At 35.9% G+C, this 15,756-nt stretch overlaps 1 long non-coding RNA gene across 1 annotated transcript; it reads left to right on the top strand.

Moving 5' to 3' along the window:
* Window positions 1-1,638: 1,638 nt before the first annotated feature.
* LOC752161 lies at window positions 1,639-5,747 on the top strand. Its single transcript, XR_143750.3, has 3 exons — window positions 1,639-2,020; window positions 4,647-4,837; window positions 5,334-5,747. It is a non-coding gene; the product is annotated as an uncharacterized LOC752161 (long non-coding RNA).
* The last annotated feature ends 10,009 nt before the right edge of the window (window positions 5,748-15,756 follow it).

The raw sequence follows: 15,756 nt of genomic DNA, 5'->3' as shown, positions 1-15,756 counted from the left end.
TAAAAGTGACATTCTAGGGTCAACAATTGACCAGTGATACGAACCGACAATGAAGAATTGTAAAACAATTGATGAATTTCCAATCATCCAAAATTATAAGGAGATATGAGTTCTCGACTGACAAGGAAAAAGAACGCACTGCGTCCTCTTCGTACGGTAGTGGAAAGACGCCGGCTATTCAGGGATCGTCTCAATAAAGTGGTATTTGCCTAAATAGGGCAAATTCTAACCAAATTGATCTGTGTACTGCTAATTAGTGATTGAATACTTTAAAAATGATAATTAACATGTATGTGTGCTAACATTTACTGAACAAGACACAAAAACAATCAATTTCAATAATTACTAGAGTATTTAACAGTAGTACTACACATGACGTACAAAGTCAATGGTGCATTGAATCTGCATGTCGCAACTTCATAATAGGTTCATATTAATCTCATTACTATTCTCATTCAAACTTACTGATATAAATCGTTGATGATTATCAAGTCTAGATTGTTATCTTATTTAATTTCTCGCCCCATTAATTATTACTGTAACCAATGAAGTTCACCGCTAACCTATTACTATTTGAACGCACACATAATACAGGCAATGCAGTACTTTTGGCAATGGCGCCGATATTTCCCTCTACATAAAACGTTGATTACATTACTATAAGGGAATTTTTTTAAACAGATATTTTATACTTTTATATTTTGCTTCCTGATATACAATTTGGCAATAAAAAACACGGTTATTTGTGGTATTGTCGACATGTTAGGCAACATGGTAGAGCACAGGGGAATTCAATAAAGAGGTTGCACATGATACCGTTTGTATGACCATGTATATAACACGGTTTAGCATTTCAAATCCATATTACTATGAAAGGTATTGAAATTTAAAGGGAATTTGGTTGTGGGTTTCGTACATTCACGATCTTGAAGCATGCAAACAAAATCAACAATTGTTTAATACTTCCTGAAATATAGTATTGACAAGGAACTATATTTACTTGTGGTAATGACGATATCTTTTTGTCTGCCTGAGAGAACGCTGGGGATTTTCATTTGAAAATTGCACCATATCACTTGCAAGCTAAATTTTAACAAACATGTATTTCGAAATCCTCTCTATTGTTACTGATATATACTATATTAAAAGGAATATGGGTGTGGGTTCCTGTCTTTTGTTTACATTTATTTAATTTCAATACATGTCTGTCGACAAATGCTTAAATTTTGCTGGGTGTTGCAAAACAACAGATGTGGTTTTCCCCGCCAAGATATACCCTCCCTATAAATTCCACGATGGTTTCATTTCTATTCCATCTTCCTAAGCGATTCGGTTAGCCTAGCTCCAGATTTTTCCATCTTACATTTTCGGAACGAACTGTAAGTCAACTATCTTTAGTAGGTAGGTTTATTCGGCCTCTTTGTAACATAACCAAAAACGACTGAAAAGCAGCTAGGAAAACCTCTGTTCTAGGGTAAGCAAATCACCCACCTTGCCTTATTTGGTCATGGAGTTGTTGTAGATTATTTATTGTTTTGCTAATGCATATTCAATATTCAATTTCATGTTGTAATAATTTATGCAACCATTGTTTGACCTCGGTGAGAACACGCCCATCGCCTCACAGAACAACCCGAACCGACGCGACAGCCTACCGCGAACATTTTCTGCGACAACGCAGTGGTAGAGATGACATTTATTGTTCATTCGCACTTTGCCAATATCTCCCGTCGCATAGAAGAGACAACAGGCAACTGTATATTTCGATATACAAATCGAATCTACAGATAAAGCGTGATTGTGAGACAAAAATAAACACATCTATTTCTATTGTTTCTTTGGTGAAGGAACCAGTTGGACAGTGCGACGTGGCAGTTTGATACCAACGCTGCGTGCATCCATACGGCTGACGAAGGCATCCATTGCTCCGACGATTCGCTGGTCTCGCGGTAAATTCCCTTCAGACGGTTCCTAAACGTGAACAGCTGAGCAATCTGACTCGTCTCTCGCTGTCTCTAAGGTAAGAATTGTAATTTGTATGATTCTTCCATTCAATTTCTTGTTAATGTACATATTGAGCTGACTGTTACAATATCAATATCCCTACCACCAGCTAAGAATTCAGAGCCATGAGTATGTAATGTTCGTTTCATGCCGTAAAATCTCATTTCTACATCAGAGGAAAAGGCGTGTATATTTACAAAAAGATATATATATTATATAAACGTAAGCTTTTGATGAGCACAATTTGATAATGAACAGCGGTATATAAGTAGTCATCGTAAAGAGAAAGATACAAGAACGATAATAGTATACATGGGCTTTCAATGTAGGAAATCACAGCATTATACAAAGAGAACATCTCGCTATTTCCAGAGCCGTACAATGATGGAGTGTCCATTAGCTTGTGACAGCTGACGGACATCACATTGTTATTAAGTCCTTGACTGAGAAACACAGATTTAACATATATCTTTGATGCCTCTACTACCGTATTCACTTCCCATCGCCCGTCAAGTTCTTTTCAATGTTTCGATTTGTACATTACAGTTATCATGCATTGAATGAGTTGTTCGAGGTGTTCGTTTGATATGTAAAAGAAGTATGGACCTCATTTAATTTGGTCAAATGTTTTGTGAAATACTACCATCAGCAAATTATTCATCATCATTCTACTCTCCTAACATGAAACTTAGAGTGGATGTCATTTATAACATTATTTCAGGCTGCTGCCTCCTTGTGTGTATACATAGAATGTGTATACACTGTGGTAGAAACTGTTGCTATTAATGTATTAATACTGCTTGATTATCATTTATCTGGGGGGACATTGTGATTCTAAGGATATGTGGATACGTGTATGAGAAACTTTTTACTATCACAAGAAATACAAAGGAACCAAGTTTTCATAATAGGAATACCATTTGCCACAAACACGTCATCATGCTGGGAAGCTTTAATGTGATCTGAGTTATAAAATGCATCACGTGCCCGCAGGCAACTCTGTATACTACTTCAATACACTACGGGCCTACTAATTCGGCGGTGTTGAACACTGGCGACGGCGGGGGAGACGGTCCGCTTAATTTACACCAGATAATATTATTATTAATAAGATGCTTCATTTTTCTGACGATGCAGTATAATTATGTGTAAATACTATATATCTTAATGGATTACGCTTGTATTATCATGGATACTTCTTTCTTGAGAAGGGAAGAGCTGCTCTATTTCATTAAAAAAAAAATAACAGATTATCGTACTATTGCGAAACTGTACTGGCTGTGCTTTACGTTTGCCTAACCATTGTCACGGCAGAGTGATATATGTGAAAAATAATATCTCTGAATTATGGACACCTTTATTTTGGTGGGGCATAAAGCAAGGCAATTCGAATAATTCGATATAGACTCGCAAGAGTTCAAATCATGGCATACATTCCACATTCCAGTTTAAGCTATTTCATTGATATAGGATTTAGGATAACGATGATTGTAGTAGATAGAGCCCGATGAGATTTTAAATTGAATTACAAATATATGCTCCTTGTATGAAAGGACCCTATCTTGCGATAAGCTTTTTTTTTAGATTGCTCTCGCAAACTACAAAGGAAAATGAAATCAACCGATTTGTTAAATCAGGGGGCTGGCTTGCTTAATTTACCCATCAATGGAAACCGTTGATGACCTTTTCACCTCATACCGAGACCCACTGAGAGAGTTGCTAAGTAACCCTCATTGACAATTATAAGAGAAGCTGTTGGTCCAGGGATCAACTCAACAACACATTTCTTTGAAATCGATCTCCAGTTTCAGTTTTATTTTTCATTTCCAACAGAACAGTAATTTTGACACGAAATCAGATATAAAATTCAAAATTCAATAATATAATACATTTTAGTGACCACAATTATAGTAAGATACATACAGAGCGTTAAAAAAACGTGACGGGAGGAAAGGAAGGCAAGACATGATTTGACAATGCACTGATACTAACTTGTATTGTAAAGGAAGTATTAGAAACAACTTCAATTTCCTCTTAAATGAATTAAGAGAGGGGGCAAGTTGAATGTCATTATGAATAGAGTTCCAAAATGTGGGGCTGTATAAATAAACGTGTTTTGAGCTAGAAGGGTTCTCAGCAAAGGTAGATGAAATTAATTACAATGCCGAGTTGGGTACTTATATGAGAGGATATATTTAGGGTGAACATATCAAAAACGAAAGGAAGCATGTTGTTATTATAAGAATACATAAACTGGCCTAACTGAAAGAGATAAAGATCTTTAACTTTCAATATTTTTTTGGAAAGAAAAGAGGATCCGTATAAGAGCGAAAATGAGAAAGGCTAACGATACGAAGAGCTTTCTTTTGTAATAATAAGATTCTGTTTAACAAATTTAGGTGTGTATTGCCTCACACCAGGAGTATATAATTAAGACCTGAGAGGAATAAAGCGTAAGTAAGGAAGACGAAGGGAGATGAGTTTTTAATCTATCCATGACACCAATATTACGAGAAATAGTTTCATATTTCTCTTCATCTTCTTCACACCAATCACTGGTCTCCACCCTACTTTTTAAAACCATCCGCCTTCTATGTCCATGCAAATCAAATTTTACGATGCTGCATATTTCTTAAACACAGACTAAAGAGCAACAACTGCAATTTCGGTACCATGGCAACGGCAACTGATGACAAGGCCACGCCCCAACAACTACAGGTGAGCACGGTATCTACTTTAGAGCCTACTCCGGGAAACGACCCCGAACATTGGGCAGCACAGACGGGGACCTATCCAACGGTTAACGAAGTCAAGAGGAAAAGACCAAAGAATGGTAAGTCTCTAACAGCTTTAAATTCATTCCGATTACAATTTTACCCAAAGGAGGAGGAAGATGGGATGGTGGGTTTAGGATTTAGCTACTAGCTGTTTAGCTGTCTTGGTAGTTCCATGTCTTTTATGTGAACATATTTACCCATGTTTTGTTTCAATGTTTCACAAATCAATACCCCCTCCCACGTTATTATGTTTTTCCTGATAACTTACGGTTTGAGCTTTATACCGTTGAATAAATACATGATCACGTCATTCAATTTTTCCCCATCACGAATCGCTGAGATGTATTTCTTCCCTTTTTCTAATTTTTGTCCCTTATTCATCATCGTCAATAACTAATTATCACAGCAATCAAAGCTTCGTTATACTATTCCTTTAACATTCAATGTGGATAATTAAAAGGAAAATTTCAGCCGTGGGGTTAAGCTTTTTCTTTTTCTTTTTCAATAATATTAATTGTGTTTCATTATCATTTACAAATATCCCCTATGTAGGATCATCACACTCTGATTGAGGAAGACATGAGGCTCTCTGCAGAAGATGGAAGCACCTACATGCCGTGAAGTAGACAACATCTTTGAGCGTTCCCATGGTGACGCCAGGCTATAGGAATGCACATCCTTGCAGAGACAACTCCTGCAGCTGAACTTTTGTATAACAATATGTGCGTATGTTCAATTTCTTCTGTGTCTATGTCTAAGAGGCATGTAAAATAAGCTGAAATAATATGAGCCGTTTCTTATTTTGACCATGTACTGTAGTATGAAGGAATAGACGATTTTTTGTGTCATCTGTCAATGAAAAAGCTTTTGTTAGAGAACATTCCTTGATTTGTATATGACTTGTCTATAATGAAAACTGAAATAGACTGGCTTGGAGGGGGGAGGGGGAGGGGGGGGGGGTCAGCTCTTCATTAATTGGGGATAATTGATTTGATATACATACATATATATATATATATATATACCAATCCCCCCCAAAAACAGTATATAAACATCGTCGGTAAAATGAAAATGTAGACTTTAATAAGACCTTAAAATCGAATTCCACGAGTTGCATGTTTGTTAAAAACACCAATTTAAGTTATATCTTTTCCTTTATCTGCATCCTCATTTATATAACAATCCTTATCATATTGAGAGCGCTACTGTTTGAAATTATATGTAGGTTATATTAGTGCCTTCACCAAATCTTTTTCATACCGTTTTGAATGAGCCGGGTACTTTAGCAGTAGTTTTAAATATTATCTCTATTAAGCCCGTCTGTACTAGTTATCCAGGAGGGATTAGACCTCCCTGCATGGTCACTGGACAGGTGGTTATCTCATCAAATCAGCTCTCAATTAACATAAGAAAAAGGGACCACGGGGGATCAATGGTCACCGATTAGGCTTTGTTTGCTATATAGAGGGCGCGAGTAGCTATACGTAGTGCAGTGGAGCTTTAATTCATAAAGACAAGGTTTGTTTGCAATCATACTCGTGGTGATATCAAATCAACTCAAAATAAGATATGTTCCCCGTTTGAAAACCAATATGATGACTTTGTTTTGTATTTCTGTCCATTTAGTCTCATTATTTTAAGATAATCACGATCACGATCTACAAAAATCCACTTAATTTAAAAAGCCTTGTGCGTCACCAATTGAAATGGGCGAACATGACAATGATGTATTACGTAATCTGAACATGATTTCGATGGGTCATACAATTGGGAATTGAAATTGCCCTTGAGTTAATTTCGTTCTAAATAGATGCGATTGTTTTTATATATATATATTTTAAGCATAATTTATCACTATCCCTTCGAGCTTGGTTTACTTGTGTCACTTGTTATTATGTAGGTTACGATTCCTTGATGATTGTGAAAGACAAAATTGAATAAGAACTCGTTCTTTCAAAAAGAATACTTTTCTTTATTTTTATCATTTTTGTATAATCATATATTGTTGCAAAAGACCTATTGTATATACTATAATAAATTGTATGAACTATAAAAACAGAATGATGAGCACTTTTTTATGAAGTTACTTGGCTGTATATCAGACACACTATTTGGAAAGTTAAGATTGGTACAGAACGTACTCTAAATCAATGTGCAGGTTGGAAATCAATTCTTTAAGGGGTCATATTAGGAATCACTTTGTTTTGGAGTGGAAATCAATGATTAGACGAGTGGAATTCACTCTGAAAGAGTTATATATTTAAACCACTAGTTTGGAGGGGAATCAACTTCTAACCAAGTGACCCCTAACGTGACTCATAAAAAGAGTAGATTTTCACTCGTCTGTATGAAAATATCCCATGTTCCCGTGACGAATGTCGTATCACTATAGAGTGGTGAAGTGTAATGTCATCAAAATATATTTTTAGAATTTCTCAATTTTTTCTTCATTGTCCGAAAGAGCATCAAAAATAATGTCAAAATGTCGAAAACCAATTTAATATGTTAAGTATTGGCTGAGATAGAAGCATCTGAATAAATATATTTCCTACAGGAACTCAGTGTTATATGCTCTGGCTCCTAACCATTAAAATATTTGGACATTATTTTTGATGCTCGAAGAAAAAGTTGAGAAATTCTAAAAATAGATTTTTATGACGTCACAGCTTCGGTACTCTATAGTCCATGAACCAGCACTCCAGCAGCAAGCAACGTTGCAAATCAATGTTTTCACAACTCAATCAGCATCTCAATCAGCATGTGACACAGAGAACTGTCTTCTTATTTTTGTTGGAAGAATGCCCCCCCCCCTTTTTTTTTTTACAAGAATGATGAGACCCTTAATCTGATTTGGCTGATGTGTGGACCTTAACGAGACGAAAGTTACGGAGGTCCCTAAAGTGATTACGATGAACCATCTATTTTGTGCTAACAATGCTCCTTGTAAGCTTCAAATTACATCAAGTACGCATATTTTTTCAAATTTACATGGAAAATCAACAAATAAACTAGTTAAAGTCTAGAAGCCCTGTAATTGCATGTGCGTGTGTTTACTTATAAATATATATAAATATAATTCAAGAAAAGTTTTTCCTTTTACTAAATCATCAGCAACTCTCATGGGGTAAAATGTCCACAATTTCTTTTTTAAAGTAGGTACAATGAAAACAAAAGACACGCAAACTATTTCCACTATTTGATTGTTCATATTATATATATATATATTTATAATAAGAAGAAGAAAATTCAAATGCAAACAACCTAGCGACTCTGAAAATGCAAACGAGTGAATAATGGTGCGTCCCTTTATCAAAGTACCACATGCAGTGCGGTCCTATATTTTGTTTCCATAAAGGTTGATAAAAATGTCTCCACCGTTAATCGAACCCGGGTCATGGGCCTAGAACGCTAATGCCTTAACCACCTGAGCACGGAAACGGGCCAGTAGTTTCGGCGAGATCAGATTCAATTAACCGACAGAGTGAGCAATGTTTTCATAGCTGACAGTAAATATTATACAGGAAATATATATATATATTCATATTCTATGTTTATATTTCTTGTCGGCGATGAATTCTTTAAATAATTTTCAAGAATTTTATAACAGGCAAGATATATCTGACCGACAGATTAAAGGATGAAAGCTTAGTTGATGATGATATCCTGTGGCATTCCTTTCATTATTGGTTAATGATCACATTTTATTGACTATATGATTGTAAAAAAGACAAAAAGCAACATACAAACACGATAAGCAACTCTCGTTTATTACCATGATCTTATAACATTTTTAATGACGTGCAGACATGCAATTTGGGGGATTTAGTTTGACTTTCTAAAATTCTTCATCCCAAATCTCTATACTCTCTTCTCCGTCTCGGATTTTCCTTTTTTGTGTCCTTTTCTCTCCTTTCTCTCCTTTATTTTGTAAAGTTCTCATCAATTTCTCTACCCTCTCTTTATTCAATACTTTCTCTTCATAACTTATTATGTCAAAACGTTTAACGAGTTCTACCGGCGTTATTATATCATCTCGAGTACCATACATTGCATTTGAGTGTTTTTGCAGCAACATTGGTACAGCCATTGATGTCTATTTAATATCGTGCTTGTAAGGCGATCACTCGGTTGGATTCTCTGAGTACACCGCGGAGTGAAGCGAGAGATTCCATGCATTATTGGTGAGACTTCATCCGGGGTACCATCCTCTTTATCAGTGGCGTATCCAGGGGTTATGGCCTCAAGAGAAAATTTGCACCCTCCCTACATATTTCCTCTCTGCTTCACAGCGTGATGATTATATTAAAGGCCAAGTCCACTTCAAAAATAACGTGCTTATAACAGAAGCAGAAAAATCATACAAACCAATCAAAAACGATAATTAATAAGAAAGTTATGAATTGTTAATGACATGAACAACTTTGAAAATCACAAGACAAAATTGGCAACTCACTCATGAGTCCGTGACGTCATTGCCTCACTATCCAGAAGCCTTTAATGTACAAAACCCCAGGGTCGTATCGTGGCAAATTCCCTCCAGGACAAGTACCCCCGGAAAACTAACCCCCAAAGACAATAACCCCGGTGAAATTACGCCCCCCCCCCCCAGGACAATTGCCACCCTTTCAAGGGACTTACACCCCAAGGGAAATATACCCTTAACCCGTTTACTACTGAACTCTCTTATTCTCATAGGTTTGATACAGGGGCCACCAGGTTCCAGGAGGGAATGGGTTAAGGAAACACCTTTAAAACTCAAAAGTCTCAATATATGTTTTTAAAATATGTTTTTATACAACCCATGATAAAACAAATCTATTCCGTCAAAACTAAGAAAATGAAAGCTGATGACATTTTTCTGTGCAGAGCAACTCGGAGAGGAGTTCGCATGAAACAAGTCATGACAGCGTTGCCAATTTTTTTTTTCTCGGATGACAACTTCAAAAATGCATTACTTTCATAATTATGTTTAATCGGATTTTGCTCAAACTTTCACCAACTTGTTTCTCTATTTGTTATGCTTTTATCAAACCCAACTTACTATCAGGGTAGACTTCCCCTTTAATTACGGAGTGGTTGTCCTTGGGAGAGGTAATCTTCTAGAGTTTTTTTCGGGGGGTAATATTGTCCGGGGGGGGGGAGGTAATTTTTCAGGTGGTGTAATTGTCGTCGGGGTGATTGTCCAAGAGTGTAATTTTCATGGGGGTAATTTTTCTGGGGGGGGGGGGGTGGGCGTAATTATCCTAGGGGTTATTTTACGGGGGTTGTCTCACTGGTACGTGGCTGAGGTGATTGTCCCGGGGGTGATTGTCCTAGAACCCTCGAAGGGTTGATAATCAAAGTCTGAATAGGCCGATCTGAAGCTTTGAAGCACATCGATTAAAGCGGTATAGTTGTTGTTTTTCACCACAAGAAGCGCATTTTTAGAGTGAATATTTCCATAAAACTTCCTTCAAAATTTGTTCACCATAAAACTAGACCTCATTAAAATCATGAAAATTATAAGAATTGCAACGAAAAAAAATCATCTAAAAATGTAACGAATTATATCAAGGCCTACTAGGGATTGAGCTATGATGTCATTAAGATGTAGGATTACAATCGAATGTTGAGCTTTTGACATGCTAATTTATGCACTTTATCCTGTTTTGGAGGCGAAAAGATTCAAGAAGATATTAACGAAACTTATAATTATACTTGGAAGTATAATGCAAAGATATTTATAATCAAAATGCTTCAAAGACACTTGTGTTGCACTATATCCTTTTTGGGAGGGGGCAATATTACCCCGACTCTAATACACCATCCTTTGTACTTCCTATGCCCCCTCCCCCCCCCCCCCCAAAAAAAAAAAAACTGGATTGGGGACGCATATAATCCTTAAAGAACCGCAATTTCTATTCCTTTTCTTGCCTTACTATTTCTTTTCTTTATCCACATTATACCCCACTGATAAACAGCGACAGAGATGCCAATGGCATGTCCTATTCTTGTTTTTCATATTTTTACCATTTCTCTTCCTCACAATGATTTTTGCACTCTTCCACTATAACCGAAAGAAGAATATTGTAGTAGGTTAGCTTATTAATATGACTAGGGAATAAGGAAATGAATTTCGTATATCAGAAATGTTTCAAAACAATTATTTTGACCCATATCTGACTCTATACTGAAGGTATTTTCCCGCTGACAAACGCAATAATCTAACAACAAAAGAAACTTAAATACAATGCATCTTAACATGTCGTAAACACGCCCCTCTCCGTACACACGAGCTATGGCTATTACGAAATACCACTTTTTCCTTGCCGTGCAATTATCAAATTTCGAAATACATATTTCTCCCTCGTATGCATGTCCTAACGTGTTTGGGTGTGCGCCCTCTTATTCATTAGATCCACGACAACAAACAAACACTCCGAAATAGAACGTAATCTCACACCTATAACGTGCACTTTTTAATAGAGTAAACAAACCGAACGTGTACTGCAAATTCGTGCGCGATAATGCGGGTAGCGATTTCATTGGTATATTGTTCTGTTTTCCGCGCATGACCGGGTCGTGCATACCAGGCTATATTCGGGTACGAGAAGCGGGAGAAATACAGCACTGGTGTATGAGTCCGATGTAATCTTGCATACCCGTCTAGGGTATATTATCAGTACTATATGTGCTTAAAACGTTTTGAAAAAATGGGAAAATATTACAAGACTTTTCAGTCAGGTCCCCATTAATTTTATTTGTTCTACTTTATTTGGGATTTTAGAATGCACGGATCTCATTTCAAGATACTATAATTCTAACATTCCGATAACAATAAAATATTCCACCATTTCAACAATATTCTTAGTAATCCATGCAATGTTATTGTTATATATTAGTTAGACTTCACAATGTTTATGGTGGTTATAATATTGTCTTATTATCTTTAGTATATATATTACGCACGTTTTAAAGGTCTACATTTTCGTTTAACTACATTGCATTTGCTGATTAATGACTATGAGATAAACTTTTTGTAATAAAAATATGTTAATTCCAAAGGTAAAGTGAGCAACATGAACTTGCCTTTTTAATCATAGGACTATATAGTATGAAGAAGCCAATATCATTTGTATTTAATCTTGCAGTTTATATTGACATTATTAAAGACGTGCGTAACAATGCAGGGCATTCCTCCGTCTTGTTCCGCGCATATTGTACGGCATATGGCCCCTGTAAAAGTATCTACCCACTTAACTTAATTACATTCTCGAATTTATATTGCATGGATCAAGGCAGGGAAACCGATCAATATCCGCATACATTTGAATCCTAAATTAAAATCTGAGCTCGCAAGACGCGTGCCGATAGAGACCCACTAATTTGGGGAGTAGTCCACTGATTTGGAAATCCCCTAGGCCTGCAAGCCCCTGCAAGCCCGCTATCAGGTCATGGTATTTCCCGGGGTATCAGCGGCATCAGTACTCGGTGATTCGGTACGGAGTCCGTCGTGGTGCGGGGGTGTGGAAAGTACGTGCTGCTAGTATGTGTGTCCGCGTGTGTGTGCGCTCGCTCTTTTCATATCATGTCAAGATGCCTCGCGATGACCGTTAGGCTGAGAGTGCGTTTGGAGCGTAGTGGTATTCAAACATTCAAGACGATCCCTGAATACATACCGCAATAATGCTGTGTGGCGGCTATTTGAAATGGTGTTCGTACTCGTCGTGGGCTGTGCAAGATATATCGTTTTTATGCCTGCATCACCACAAGTAAAAAAATCAACCAACTTCTCTCCAAAATGATTATTGTAGCTACTATGACGTTGGGTAGATAAACCTTTTCACGCAGTTCAAAATGGCTCACCCCAAAATTCAAAACGAATATATTAAACAATTCCTCTCGCGCCCAGGCCCTTTCTTTCTCTACACATCTCCCTTCCTCTCTTCCGTTCTATCTCTCTCTCTCTCTCTCTCTCTCCTTCCCTCTCTCTCTCTCTCTCTCCCTCTCTCTCTCTCTCTCTCTCTCTCTCTCCAATAAAGTTTGTAATGCTCTTGTGGGAACCTTCAAGAGGCAAACGCATCAGAGGGCACCCAGCAATAACTTATAGATCAGTTAGAAAATGACAATAAGTGCCTACCATGGCAGGAACTCCCGAAGATCATGGAGCTTTCTATGGTGAAATATAGACTTGAGAAATTGTTGTGGAGCATATTATGGTTTGTTGAGAACCAGAAAAGCATTAACTAGAATAGAACTGAATAGGGGGGGGGGGGGTGTCAAATCAGTGCGAGTACGCTCGACCTATAGTTGTGAATTGATTAAACAAAATTGTCCCAAATCATGTTATGAACATTTTCCTAGAGACAGGCCGTGTCTTTGTCAAGTGGCCGTTGTTTGTTTTATCATGAAAATAAGTAGAGTGAAATATGCTTACTCAGTTATAGTAAGTTTATTTATGATGAACATCGATAAATGCAATGTATAAACTAGTAATACAAAATAAATAGTTTTGGGCTGTTATTGAAAAGAAATTGTTAAAACGTAAAGGAATATCTTGCAAACACATAAAGTAAATGCATAATAATTAATTTGTTTAATTGTTGTAAGTACTTGGTTGGAATTATGAATTTCGTCGTGAAATGAAGATTCAAATTCTATGACACGATGTAAATTTATTATATTTTATTATGTTAAAGCATGGCTCTCTTTAAGTGTAGGCCAACCCCATTATAGATATCTAATTCACACTAGTAGGCCTACATGGTGTTTTTTTTTTTTAAAGCTAGTTCATCGATATGAATCTCCTGTTTCCCCCTTCATCTTCTACTTTTTATTTCAATCATTTCTCTTCTTCTTCTTCAACTTCTCCTTCTTCTTCTCATCATTATTTTTATATCACTTATTTCTCTTCTTCTTCTTCTCTTTCTTCTTCTTCAACTTCTCCTTCTTCTTCTTATCACTATTATTTTCCTTCTTCCTCTTCTATTTCTTCTCTTTCTCCTCTTCATTCTTCTTCGTGTGAGAGAAAATTCTGTCTCACAAAGAGCATCAAATATTATATCAATAACTCAATCAGGTGAATCGTTAAGAATTCAGAAGAAAATGCAAATGTAATATTTTCCGAAAAAATTTATAAGATAAAAATTGTTTCCAATTTCATCTATCAAGACCAGAATTAACGATTAAAAGAATGGAACCTATCTTTACCTGCACTGAGGAAACTACATCTTTACCCGCTACTGCCGTCTTAGATATCACATTAGTTCTATTATGCTCTTCGATTATTTTTTGAAATATAGATTTTAAGTATTCGTAATCGTCGAATTCGAAGGAAAGCCCGTGGTCAGAATTCAACACTCCATACATTTTATGAAACATGAGCGAGTTCCGTGTATAGATGGCGCTCATGCACACAAAAGAGACGGCAACGCTCTCAAGGCCAAGCAAAGTTCAATGACATCGAACGACGTCACAAAGACCTACCGGAGAGTTGATTGTACCCCATCTACGTTAGAAAATCTCCAGTCCCGTAGTCACCCATGAAGAAATGTACATGTATTCATGTTTCTTTGTCTTTTATATCGAAGTATTATGAAAAAATACTTATAATCAGGAGACAAAAGTAGCCTGCTTGTGTTTCAAAATATGACCTTTTACAATACAGAAAATATTGTAACCCATCCTCATTATATTGCCCATATTACAAGAATTTCCTCCCTTTCTTTCTCTCTGCCCCCCCCCCCAACAAAAAAACCCTCTCTCTCTCTCACCTTTCTTCCCCTATCTCTACATTACCTACATTAGTCCTTTAGCATGTAATCAATCACCAAAACCCATAACATGTCAAACTTGCCTCTTCCATGTAGAATGGCAAGGCATTTTGGTTTGTTTGTTTATTTGTTTGCTTCTTTTTGTTTTTGACACATCTTTCCTCAAATTTCAAATAATCCTCACACTCTACAATCCAGATCGATACCATATTATGATAACACGCACCATACTTCTCTCTATGTTCTATTAATCACATATAAACTTTTAAATCATATGCTTTGGCATTTTGGCCAATGACAATAATATTGATACTGATAAAAATAATAATCATAATAATAAAAACAAAACATTTCATTTTCTTTTGATCTACCTAAATTGAAGATTTATTTATATACCATTTCATCATATGATTTAAAGATCATAATTCCTACACAGCATTCATGGTATTGGCATTCTTAAATAATTGCTAAAACTAAAACATTGCAATCTCACTTGTAAACACTGAGACGATATTTAGTATTCTCGATGATCTAAATTTGAGAATATTTATTTCAAACATTCAGCTAATTGATTCGTGCATTCGGAACTCTTCTACCATTGCATAATCATTAATATTTGCAAGCTAAACTATTCAAAATAGTGTACATCTATGTTCACAGATAAAAATTTGATTGTCAATTTCAATTACAATTACACGTATACATACTAAAACACATTTTGCTTTTCACAAATACATGTTTAAAAAGAAAAAGAAATGAGATGTATATTAAAATTCAAAAAAGTTGAGATGTCTGCCTCAAAAAACAAAATATTGGTACAAATCTAGTTTTTATATTATATGAATTCATTAGAATCTAAAATAATATTTCAGTCACAAAAAGACATAAATAACAAAAGCTTGGCTTAACATGATAAACAAAGTAAAATGACTCAAGGAATTTTTAACAAATTGGTGAAAATAGAACAGATCTGTTTTTTGACTCGTCTCTTGCGAGACTCACATTTCTGTTGTTAGCATGCACTCATTTCAACTTACTTCTCACTTTTTGAAATTATTAGCATGGGCAAGATAAAAAATGAGTTCATAAATATTTACAAAAAATATGTATACTGAAAACTCTGTCAATTAAATTATAAATACAATGCAGTACTGATAGAAAAAACAAGAATATAAATCATGTGTAAGATATGAAAAATCTAAGAAATTATAACACATTGCTAA

The sequence above is a fragment of the Strongylocentrotus purpuratus genome, unplaced genomic scaffold, assembly GCF_000002235.5.
Source record: "Strongylocentrotus purpuratus isolate Spur 01 unplaced genomic scaffold, Spur_5.0 spur5_scaffold_12, whole genome shotgun sequence".
NCBI classification, from domain to species: Eukaryota; Metazoa; Echinodermata; class Echinoidea; order Camarodonta; family Strongylocentrotidae; genus Strongylocentrotus; species Strongylocentrotus purpuratus.
Note: the sequence above shows the minus strand (reverse complement) of the source record. Positions and strands in the feature narration are given on the sequence as shown.